Here is a 9,784-nt window from a genome sequence, read left to right as displayed (position 1 = left end):
AGAAGAGTGGATTGATAGGAAGAACAAGGAGAGGCAATACAAAATAAGGGGTACAATTCTCAGAGGGATGCAGGAACAGAGAGATCACAGAATCACAGAATCGCAGAATTGTTAAGGCGCAGGAGGAGGTCACTCAGCCCATTGGTGTCTGCACTGGCTCTCCGAATGAACAATTATGACTTAGTGCCGTCTCCTTCCTTTTCCCCATACCCTTGCACGTTGTTTCTATTCAAATAATGAATTATTGTCCTCTTGAATGCCTTGATTGAATCTGCCTCCACTACATTTCCAGGCAGTGCATTCCAGACTTGAGCCTCTCGCTGTGTGGGAGAGCTTTATCACACGTCACAATTCCTTCCTCATCTGGGGGTTTATGTGCACAAATTCTTGAAGGAGGCAGGGCAGGTTGAGAAAGACCTGAACTTCCTGAAAATGTGGTGGGGACTGATGACTTTCAAGAGAGAATGGGGTAAGTACCTGTAGAGAAACAATGCAGGGCTGCGGGGAAAGAGCAGGGCTGTGGGACTAGATGATTTGCTCTTGCAAAGAGTCAGAACAGGCGGCAAATGGTCTCCTTCTATGCCGTAGTCATTCTATGACTCTATGGCCCCCAGGGATCCATGAGGCTCAGCTTGAGAATGCTGGGCTCTGGGTGTTTAGCTTACCACCTACTTTGCTGCAAATTGTTTGTGAGAGATTACCTCTTAAAGGGTTGCAGTCCACCATTGAAGGGACAGGTCTATTTGAGGGAATAAAAGCTACTAATTTCTCACCATGGCACTTCGGTACATGGTGGGCCCATATAGTGGGAAGAGGAGGAGGCTGTTCGGCTGACTCAGGCCTGATCCACCATTTAATTAGATCATGGCTGATCTGTACCTTACCTCCATATTCCTGCATTTGCTCCATATCCCTTGATAACCATACCCAACAAAAATCTATCCCAATCTTGAAAATTCCAGCTGACGCCATGGCCTCCATAGCCTTTGGGAGGAGAAAGTTTCAAATATCTGAAAACCTTTATGTGAAAATGTGCTTCCTGATGTCACTCCTGAAAGGCCTGGTTCTGATCCATGTTCCCCTGTTTGTGGTTCTACATCAGAGGAAATGGTTCTCTGGATCTACCCTATTGAATCTTTTTAACATTTTAACTACCTCAATCAGCTTACCCTTCAAGCTAGTATACTCAAGGAAATATAAAACAGAATATAAGAAGGGCACAGTGCGGAGACAAATGAGACAATGCCATATAAGGACATTGTGGTGATATTGTTCTCTTTGATGTTGAAAGGCCAAGAGTCCTGATGCAGGAGGGAGGTTATCTTATTTGGTGCAGTAGCCCACTTTCCAGTAAAGGCACCGATGTCTCAGCACAAATGTTGCTGAAACCCTGATCCTGTGCTTTTGTAGCCTCCGGACAATTTGTCAATGCCCTCCTGGCAATCTCCCAGTGCCCATAAATGTCAGCACATCCGAACCTCTGCCACCTATATCCTAACTCACACCAAGCCCCAGTCACCCATCACCCTCTATGCTCACTGGCCTACATTGGTTCCGGATCAAGCAACACCTTGGTTTAAGAATTCTATTCCTCACATTAAAATCACTCCTCGACCTCGTGCCTTCCTGTCAATATAATCTCTGCCAGCCCTTCAACCCTCCACCATCTCTCCGCTCTTCCCACCTTTGGTCTCTCTACCTTCATCCATCTTAGCCCTAAGCTCTGGAATTCCCTTCTTGAATCTCTCTACCTCACCTCTTTTCCTTTAATACACTCTTTAAAAGCTACCCCTTTGACCAAGGTTTTGGTCACCTAACCCCATGACCCCTCTTTGTCTCCATGTCAATTTTTAACTGTCGGCCACCCTATAGCAGTCGGGTGTGACTGACGTCACGTTTAGGCTCAGACCATAAGGTTTCCTTCTCTAAAGGACATGAGTGAAACAGTAACTTGAATTTAACCATCTGTCCCCCACCAGTATGTTGTTGAGATGAGTTAGAAAGGGTATTGGCTGTTAATTATTGGGTTTGCAAAGATTTTTATTCTATTCGTGGGATGTGGGTATCGCTGACAAGGCCAGCATCTGTTGCCCATCCCTCAACGTCTTTGAACTGAGTGGCCTTCTGGACCATCTCAAAGGGCAGTTAAGAGTCAACCACATTACTGTGGGTCACACCAGTTAAAGATGGCAGATTTCCTTCCTTTGGTAAACCAGATGGGCTTTTCCGACAATCGGTGATAGTTTCATGGTCACTATTATTGAGACTAGCTTTATATTCCAGATTTAATTCTTGAATTGAAATTCCACCTGATGTCGTGGTGGGATTTGACTCCCATGTCCCCAGTGCATTTTGCCTAGACCTCTGGCTGACTAGCCCAGCTTCATTGCCACTGTGCTACCGTCTCCCCTTAAAGTTAATCCTGCCATCTTCCAGATTAAATATTAAACCGAGTCCTCATCTGCCCTCTCAGATGGACATACAAGTGGAGGAGATCTCCATTTATTCCTCCTCATTTATCCCCCAACCAACGTCATCGAAACAGGTGATCTACTAGTAGTTCATCATCTTGCTGCGGTTTGTGGGATCTTGCTGTGTACAAAATGGCTGCTGTATTTACCTACACTACAATAATGACTTCACTTCAAACGGTACATTAATGTCTGTGAACTGCGATATAACAACTGATGAAAAATAACTTTCTTGATGATGCAAGATTGTCAGTAAAAAGGCACCTTTTCTGTTATGAGCAGTTCTGGTGACTCAGGTCAGATTTCATCTCTATCTGAGTGATTACAGTAAGGAGGATAGTAATGGGCACTGACTCAATTCACTAAAACCTGACTCTACTTGCAGGCATTCAACATCACACTCTGTTTTCTTCAACAAGCTGAGGAGTTACTTGATGTGGGCTCAGCTTTACTCTGGGGATACAGGAGACCCCGCCTTTACATCATTGGAATCAGGTTGTGCATTAAATATCAGCAACAGATCAGATGCATCCGTCAATTCAGATGAAACAAGAATGAACGACAAGGATCTTTGCTGAGGAAAGGACCTGTGTATAGTTACCTCTACCATCTGGAACGAAAGGGCAGCAGACACATGGGAACACCACCACCTGGAAGTTCCCCTCCAAGCCACTCTCCATCCTGGCTTGGAAATATATCGGCCGTTCCTTCACCGTCGCTGGGTCAAAATCCTGGAACCCTCTTCCTAACAGCACTGTGGGTGTACCTACACTACATGGACAGCAGCGGTTCAAGAGGGAAGCTTGATACCACCTTCTCAAGGGGCAATTCGGGATGGGCAATAAATGCTGGGCCCAGCCAGCGAAGCCCACATCCCGTGAAAGAATATAAAAAAAATGTTAGCCTGTCTCCCTTTGGTAGGAATGGTTGTGCAACAATTGGCTTCACTCAATGCAGACTATGGGGAAAGGGGAGGGAATCATAGTCAGCCAGATTTTCCAATGCCATCCAATAATCCCAATGGATGTTGGGTGAGAGCAGGGTTAGGGCTAAATTCTGTGCACAACATGATAATGACTCTAGTTCCCCAGTGATGTTGTCTGAGGGATGAATGGAGAGCAGGGCAGTGGGGAGATTTCTCAGAACATTCTTCAGAATTAGTGACCGTGGGATTGTTTACAACCTCCAGAAACAGCAGACGGGTTTAACAGAGAGATAAAAACAAAAAACTGCGGATGCTGGAAATCCAAAACAAAAACAAAATTACCTGGAAAAACTCAGCAGGTCTGGCAGCATCGGCGGAGAAGAAAAGACTTGACGTTTCGAGTCCTCATGACCCTTCGACAGAACTAGGTGAATCCCAGGAAGGGTTGAAATATAAGCTGGTTTAAGGGGGGGAGGGCGGTTGGGTGGGGGGAGAGGGAGAGAAGTGGAGAGGGGTTGTGTGGTTGTAGGCAAAAGCAGTGATAGAAGCAGATCATCAAAAGATGTCACAGACAGCAGAACACATAGGTGTCGAAGTTAGTGATATTATCTAAATGAATGTGCTAATTAAGAATGGATGGTAGGGCACTCAAGGTATAGCTCTAGTGGGGGTGGGGAGAGCATAAAAGTTTTAAAAATATTTTAAAATAATGGAAATAGGAGGGAAAAAGAAAAATCTACATAATTTATTGGAAAATCTCTCTCTCGCTGAACTTACTGCATTCCATTCTCTAAGGTCCAACCCTGACATCGTCATCAGACCCGCTGACAAGGGTGGTGCTGTTGTTGTCTGGCGCACTGACCTCTACCTCGCAGAGGCTGAGCGTCAACTCGCAGACACTTCCTCCTACCTCTCCCTGGACCATGACCCCACCACTGAACATCAAGCCATTGTTTCCAGGACTGTCACTGACCTCATCTCCTCTGGGGATCTCCCTCCCACAGCTTCCAACCTGATAGTCGCCCAACCTCGGACAGCCCGCTTCTACCTCCTACCCAAAATCCACAAACAGAACTGTCCCGGTAGACCAATCGTGTCAGCTTGCTCCTGCCCCAGAACTCATCTCTCGGTTTCTTGACTCCCTTCTCTCTCCCCTTATCCAGTCCCTTCCCACCTACATCCGTGATTCCTCTGACACCTTACGCCACATCAACAATTTCCAGTTCCCTGGCCCCAACCGCTTCCTCTTCACCATGGACGTCCAATCCCTCTACACCTCCCATCCCCCACTGGGATGGTCTGAGGGCCCTTAGCTTCTTCCTCGAACAGAGGCCCGAACAATCCCCATCCACCACTACTCTCCTCCGTCTGGCTGAACTTGTTCTCACACTGAACAATTTCTCCTTCAACTCCTCTCACTTCCTCCAAATAAAAGGTGTGGCTATGGGTACCTGCATGGGGCCCAGCTATGCCTGTCTCTTTATGGGGTACGTGAAACATTCCTTGTTCCAGTCCTACTCAGGGCCCCTTCCACAACTCTTTCTCAGGTACATCGATGATTACTTCAGTGCTGCTTCATGCTCTCGTCGGGACTTGGAAAAATTTATTAATTTTGCTTCCAATCTCCACCCCTCCATCATTTTCACGTGGTCCATCTCTGACACTTCCCTTCCCTTCCTTGACCTCGCTGTCTCAATCTCTGGTGATAGACTGTCCACCAATATCCATTACAAGCCCACCGACTCCCACAGATACCTCGACTACAGCTCCTCACACCTCACTTCCTGTAAGGACTCCATCCCATTCTCTCAGTTCCTTCGCCTCCGTCGCATCTGTTCCGATGATGCTACCTTCAAAAACAGTTCCTCTGACATGTCCTCCTTCTTCCTTAACCGAGGTTTTCCAACCACGGTCGTTGACAGGGCCCTCAACCGTGTCCAGCCCATCTCCCGCGCATCCGCCCTCACGCCTTCTCCTCCCTCCCAGAAACATGATAGGGTCCCCCTTGTCCTCACTTATCACCCCACCAGCCTCCGCATTCAAAGGATCATCCTCCGCCATTTCCGCCAACTCCAGCATGATGCCACTACCAAACACATCTTCCCTTCACCCCCACTGTCGGCATTCCGTAGGGATCGCTCCCTCCGAGACACCCTGGTCCACTCCTCCATCACCCCCTACTCCCCAACCCCCGCCTATGGCACCACCCCATGCCCACGCAAAAGATGTAACACCTGCCCCTTCACTTCCTCTCTCCTCACCGTCCAAGGGCCCAAACACTCCTTTCAAGTGAAGCAACATTTCACTTGCATTTCCCCCAACTTAGTCTACTGCATTCGTTGCTCCCAATGCGGTCTCCTCTACATTGGAGAGACCAAAAAAACTGGGCGACTGCTTTGCAGAACACCTGCAGTCTGTCCGCAAGAATGACCCAAACCTCCCTGTCGCTTGCCATTTCAACACTCCACCCTGCTCTCTTGCCCACATGTCTGTCCTTGGCTTGCTGCATTGTTCCAGTGAAGCCCAACGCAAACTGGAGGAACAACACCTCATCTTCCGACTAGGCACTTTACAGCCTTCTGGACTGAATATTGAATTCAACAACTTTAGGTCTTGACCTCCCTCCTCCATCCCCACCCCCCTTCTGTTTCTTCCCCCTTACTTTTGTTTTTTTTTCCAATAAATTATATAGATTTTTCTTTTTCCCTCCTATTTCCATTATTTTTAAATATTTTTAAAACTTTTATGCTCCCCCCACCCCCACTAGAGCTATACCTTGAGTGCCCTACCATCCATTCTTAATTAGCACATTCGTTTAGATAATATCACTAACTTCGACACCTATGTGTTCTTTTGTTCTGCCGTCTGTGACATCTTTTGATGATCTGCTTCTAATCACTGCTTTTGCCTACAACCACACCCCCCCCCCTCCACTTCTCTCCCTCTCCCCCCACCCAACACCACCCCCACCCCACCCCCCACCGCCCCCCTTAAACCAGCTTATATTTCAACCCTTCCTGGGATTCACCTAGTTCTGTCAAAGGGTCATGAGGACTCGAAACGTCAACTCTTTTCTTCTCCGCCGATGCTGCCAGACCTGCTGAGTTTTTCCAGGTAATTTTGTTTTTGTTTTTAACAGAAGACAGCGTGTTTGTAAAAAAAAATGTTTCAACCCCTGAGTGCTGTAACTGACAGAAACAGGTAAATTTCAAGTTTTGTCATGTGTTAAAAGGAAGTTGGCATCGCTGGCTAGGTCAGCTTTTATTGCCCATCCCCAATTGCCCTTGGTGGTGGTGAGCTGCCTTCTTGAACTGCTGCAGTCCAGAAATGTTTATTGTTAAACACCCAAATATATAGACAGCTACACCCGTTTCACGCATTGCTATTACGAAAATACCATGCATTTAAGTCTTAAGAGCTCGAGTTAAATAGTTGAGTATTGCTAAAAAAAAAATGAGACATTGCTTAAAAAAATAGGCAGGTGAATCTAGCTGTTTCCCATTGCTACTATGAGGTTGCAACATGGGTGGTATGTTCCACTAACAGGATGCAGCCATCAAGCTAAAAATGACATTCTACTTTCCATACAAATGAGTAATTTGGTATGTGATTTTCAGTGCTGGTGTGATTCCAGGCACGTAGGCCATATATATACCCCAATGAGAGGTGGATTGGTGGCATCATGGCAATGTTACGAGACTAGTAATCCAGAGACTCAGGCTATTGTTCTGGGGTGGGGGGGTGGCGGAGGTGGTGGAAAGGTTCAAATTCCAACATAGGCAGCTGGTGGAATTTAAATTCAATTAATAAACCTAAAATGTAAAGCAAGTCTCAGTAATGGTGACCATGAAACTATCATCAATTGTCGCAGAAAGCAACCTGGTTCACTAATGTCCTTCGGGGAAGAAACCCGGTGTCCTTAACTGACCTAGCCTACACGCAACTCCCGATGGCTCTTAACTGCCCTTGGAAATGGACTAGCAAAGCACTCAGTTCAAGGTCAATTAGGGATGGACAACAAACGCTTGCCAGTGACACCCACATCCCATGAAACAATAAATAAAAAAGCACCTCCCTTCAGCGGTTTGCAATAGACAGAGTACTGACTTTACTCAAGCAGCCCATGTATGCAAAACTCAGCACATAATGTCTAATGTTAGATGTGGTTCCATGACTGGACAGCACTTGCTGAACAATTCTGAGTGTGCTATGAATTACACTAACAACCAATTTAAGATGATCAGTTGAGCTGGCAATGTGGCTCACTTATGCTTGCTAGAAGTTACATACCTCGGCGCCTGCCCTCTGCAGGCAAAAGGAACAAGTACAACCATTGCGCCTTTTTTGCATTAAATAAAAGCAAGGGAGGAGTGGGTGGTGGACAATAGTTCCCCGGTGTATTTGCCATGGCAACACCTCACCCAATCCGAGTCAACTTGCCAATGAATCAGCACCCTTTTCTCATGCAGTATAAATTGTTGCTCTCTTTGAGATTTGGTGTTCTTGCAAATCTGCCCTGATGAGTGCAAGGCTAAAAGCTTCAACAGCATTTCTCTTTTTTCCAGCAATACTCAAGTTCAAGGAATAATGCAGGCCTGTAAACCCTTCTTGATCCACTGAAAAAAGGATTTTGGGGGTGGGGTGGGGTTTCAGGAAGACAGATTTGCTGTTGTTTATTGTTCACAGTAGCAGATTTCTCTTGTTCCACTCCAGTCAAGGTGCACCATTGGAGCCCTGTAAACAAAGCCCTGATCCAGCCGCTTGGGTAGAGAGGCCAAGGTTAGCCCCAGTCTCTGCCTACTAGCAGTTTTGTAGGCAGAGCCTTGTTCCTTCACTGATCTAGTTCTTTCTCCTGTCTGTGTCTTATTAAATCTCCTTATCAGAAACCCAGGGCGGACTCTCCTGTCCTGAACTCTAACTTCAGTGGCAGGTGCTGAGGTTGGACCGATTTCAGCTGGGGGGGTGGGTGGTGGAATGGCTGACTACGGCGCTACCTTGCACTGGTCAGCTCATCACCTGTCCATCCCATGCGGAGCACGATGAACCTCGTGGCTGGGGTGGCGCAAAGTCGCCATCTCCATGGGCCCCAAGGTCCAGGTGCCCTGTTTAAAGGACACCCAGGCAGCCATTCACTCACAGCAGGCCCGGGAGTTCCGGATTCTGCTGAGACCCGGATGTCCCGGAAGAGGAAACAATGTGCGACTCCCACGGTTCAGCGAAGCCTCGCTGGAGACTCTCCTCCAGGCCGTCCAGAGAAAGGAGGGAGTTGCTTTTTCCCTAGGACGGCAGCAGGGGGCCCTCTTGTCTGACGGTGGTGGACTGGTCGGCGGTCACGGCAGAAGTCCTGCAGGGCCCCCAGTACAGGAATACCCAGCAGCGTCAGAAGGGGATGAATGATCTGCTGCGCTCTGCAAGGGTAAGTGCGCCATCTGCTCTCATTGCACACTGACATTCATAAGGGCATCAGGCAGTCCCAAGTATGCTAATACACAGGGATGGCAGAGAGGACTTGGGATGCCGCACTCGCCAGCAGACAGGACATCTGCGCGAAATGTGTGCCAGTCGCTCCAATCTCAATCCTATCTCAGTTGCAGGGCATCCTGCTTGTTAATCTTTTACTGGGGAGGGCTCAGCAGCTGGCACAGGCATGCATGCTCCTGAACTGCTCATGCACCCATTGGAACGACAATCAATCCATCTGTCTTTCTGCAGGAAAAGAACACCCACAATAAGCAGGTGTGGTCCAAGACTGGAGGAGGAATTCCAGACATGCAAATCCTCACCCCGTATGAGGAGCTGTGCTGAAGGCGAGATAGGACTCTGCCCAGGAAACCAGTGAAGATGCCCCCGGTCTGCAGTTCTCAGCTGCGCCCACAGGGTGAGACATTGATTTAATTAAAGAGCCCGATTCAGCATTCGCTAAATCTTTATTTTTCATATGCCAGATACCAGCAAGAATCAGTTTAGAATTGAACAAAGGAGGACCAAGAGATTGATTAAGAGGGGGAAAATGTATGAGAGTAAACTTGCAAGGAATATAAAAGAGGACTGTAAAATCTTCTATAAGTACGTAAAAAGAAAAAGATTAGTGAAGACAAATGTAGTTCCCTTACACTCCAAAATGGGAGCGCTTATAATAGAAAACAAGGATATGACAGAGCAATTGAACTTTAGTTCTGTCTTCATGAAGGAAGATACAAATAACTTCCCAGAAATACCAGGGAACCAAAGGTCTAGTGAGAAAGAGGAATTGAAATAAATTAATGTTGTTAAAAAAAAACAGTACTGGAGAAATTAATGGGACTGAAAGCCAATAAATCCCCAGGGCCCAATAATCTACATCCCAGGAAGTGGCCATGGAAATAGTGGTGCATTGGTTGTCATCTTC

Source organism: Carcharodon carcharias, chromosome 1 (genome assembly GCF_017639515.1).
Source record: "Carcharodon carcharias isolate sCarCar2 chromosome 1, sCarCar2.pri, whole genome shotgun sequence".
Taxonomy (NCBI): Eukaryota; Metazoa; Chordata; class Chondrichthyes; order Lamniformes; family Lamnidae; genus Carcharodon; species Carcharodon carcharias.
This window is presented reverse-complemented; position numbering follows the sequence as displayed.